Source organism: Ostrea edulis, chromosome 7 (genome assembly GCF_947568905.1).
Source record: "Ostrea edulis chromosome 7, xbOstEdul1.1, whole genome shotgun sequence".
NCBI classification, from domain to species: Eukaryota; Metazoa; Mollusca; class Bivalvia; order Ostreida; family Ostreidae; genus Ostrea; species Ostrea edulis.
Genome location: NC_079170.1, coordinates 18,139,486 through 18,142,504, shown reverse-complemented (window position 1 = coordinate 18,142,504; position 3,019 = coordinate 18,139,486). Strand labels below are relative to the sequence as shown.

General features: G+C 33.2%; 1 long non-coding RNA gene across 1 annotated transcript; it reads right to left on the bottom strand.

Annotated features, from left to right (window-relative positions):
• Window positions 1-544: 544 nt before the first annotated feature.
• On the bottom strand, window positions 545-2,574 carry LOC125653891 (uncharacterized). Its single transcript, XR_007362098.2, has 4 exons — window positions 2,481-2,574; window positions 1,962-2,212; window positions 1,104-1,202; window positions 545-971 (listed from the first exon to the last, which is right to left on the bottom strand). It is a non-coding gene; the product is annotated as an uncharacterized LOC125653891 (long non-coding RNA).
• Between the last annotated feature and the right edge of the window lie 445 nt (window positions 2,575-3,019).

The following is a 3,019-nucleotide window of genomic DNA, read 5'->3' as shown; positions in this document are numbered from 1 at the left end:
TCATCTTATACTTATCTAAGCTTCGACACACACAAGGTAGTGGACAGTTATCAATACAAAAGAAATTCTCTTTTCATGCAAATTCTTAAAATGGCATATAATCTATAACTAGAATAGTGTTGTGGTTAGTTCAAAGTACATGTATATTGTTATGTGCCATTGCACTTAAGAAATTTAATCGAAACTAGCTTAATGAAGCTATTTGAAATAGCTTTATAAAACAATATAGCTAAATATAGAGATTGTGCTGGGCCTAATAGATATAGCAATACAGAGGAAATCCATCGTATGCATGAAAAGTTTGAAAAAAGTTAATTGAATTTAATATTTATGAACTAAATTGAAACAAGAAAAAAAAATAGGAAGAACCTTTTGTGTTCGTTTAAAACATATTGGTAGATTTTGAGGTTGTTTAACTAGGTTTATACATGCTACATGTTAAGCGCTCAAATGACTCTTGTGATGAAATATGCATATTTTTTAGATTGATGTCAGAACTCTGAATGTAAGCAAGCTCCCATATGACTACAATGTATAAGGGAAATTAGATATATGTACGATAAATATGGTAAGCTTTATTGATAAAAGTCATGAAAACTCATACATTCACAGTTTTAATATGAATTACTTCATGTATTTCTAGATAAGTTAAAAAAAATATACATGTATGTACAGTGAACAGTATTTTTAACAAATACATGAATCATAATTTCTGCATTTTTTTTTTTTTTAATTTTTTTTTTTTTTTTTTTTTTTTTACATCTTTGCTTCTCAAATTGACAAAAATCTATCATCAATATTGTGGCATCCCTCCTCTTTTTCAGGTATATGGGAACAGGATAATTTTCCATGCCTTTCACTTGAGGTCTTCAATTTCATCATTAATCATGTGATTGTCTGTATGCCAAACTCTCATGATGTCATGCCATTACTGGACATTCCTTAACACTGGTTTATTTCAGCCACACTACCTATAACATTGCCAAAATATTAGACTGAAAATTTTCAAATACACAAGATTTGAAGCAGCAAAGAAAATTTGAAGCATTAGATATGTATACCACACACACACACACACACACACACACAAAATTAATTCTCACCTGGCTGAAATTAACTTTTTACTCCTTGTTAGCTCCCTTTCACTGCATACCAGCCAATAACTAGCAGCCATTATATGCAGGTCAGCCATTGTTATCAACCTGTGTAAATATATTTTGAATAAAATATGAATGAAAATTGTTCTTTGCTATTCTTTTTTTTTTTTTTTTTTTTTTAGATATATACTGAATAGCATATTTCCTTACACAGTACTGAATCAAAGGGGTAGGAGAGCAAATACATAATATATAACCTGGCTCATGTTCATCTGGTTCCATTCCTGTATACAAGTGGTTTGAGTGGAAATGTACATTTCTGATATACATACAAAGTACATGTACCTTGATTGCACAGGCAATATGCATCACTTGTGTGCGAATTTACTACAGAGTAATCTTTAATAGTAAATTCGACCTCAAGTGATGCAATTGCCTGTGCTTGAATGGTATTAAAAGTTGGAGCAAAGATAAATGAAAGTTCTTTGATTTAATTCAAAATTTTGCAGTGAATGAACCATCGGTATGGAGCTTGGATAAATGATTATGTAAATTCTAGTATAGATCCGTAGTGATAGATTATCTGGTGTTCTCGAATTTTATTTAATTGGCAGATATTATATATGCCCCCCCCCCTTCTCACTCCCTTGTGAAATTGCTTCGTAATTTTTTTTGCGCCTGAACCATGAGTTCATAATTGAAATTCTCTAATATATGATGCGTTATCATCTATTTAATGTCACATGAACACCGTTGTAAAATAAATACACTGCTCAGATGTGGATGAGGGTACAAGTATACCTATTCTTAAGATTGACAAGATGTTGCACAGTCTGTATTATATTTTTAAGAGTCAGTACAAACCTCTTGGTTTTCCTAAAAGTTGATATAAGCAAACTGGCTAGAACAATGTTGTTTCTTTGTTGGTTCAGCTTTCACGTAATAATCGTACTGAATTTCGGCTGCTCGTGGTTCTCTACACAAATGACGCCATCGTTTCCTCTGCGTGAACGCTTTTCCCGGGTTTGGGAAAAGGTAAACTTCGACATCTTCCCAAGTAAATATATATCCCTTGCTATCCTTTATCTGATTTTTGACAGTTTGTGCCGCAAAATCTATATTTTGTCAAAGACAAATTTTGTTACCAGTGTAAACAAAATTAGCCAGAAGTACCCCTGTGGAACATTTTGTTCATATCACGTGATCGGCGTGGCTAAATACAAAATTGAGACATTTGAAGAGATTAAAAACAATGGTAGCTGCAATTCACCAATTATTCCACCAGGTCGACCTATTATCTCACAAATAGGCTCGCCTACGGAACACATAAGTCAGTATTTAGATTATTTTTTAACTCCCATCGTGTAAACACTTAGCACTTACATCAGGGCCAGTTCAGACTTCATCCTGGAAATTGAACAGCTAAGGCCACACACTGAGAGCCTGCTGGTCAGTTATGATGTAACTTCGCTCTACACCAATATGCATTTCGAAGAGCTAATTACGGCTGTTCAAATGGCCTATTATAAATTTAACAAAGCAGAATATTCAATAACAGCTCCACCTACAACAGATCTTTGTTTTCTTTTACGACTTGTTTTAGAAAACAATATATTTGAATTCAATTCGGCTTTGTATAAACAAACAATAGGATGTGCGATGGGTTCTAGATGTTCCCCATCTGTGTGTGGCATTCGCCTACATCAAATCACTGATGAAATTATCGATAAATTTGCAGGGCAAGACAAAATAATTTATCATGGTCGCTATCGTGATGACGGATTTATCATTTTTCATGGATTGGAAAATGACATTCATGAGCTATTTGAAATAGCTAATTCACACCATCCTCTACTCAAATTCACATATGAAATCTCTAAACAAGAAATAAACTTCTTAGACACTACGGTGTTTAAGGGAAA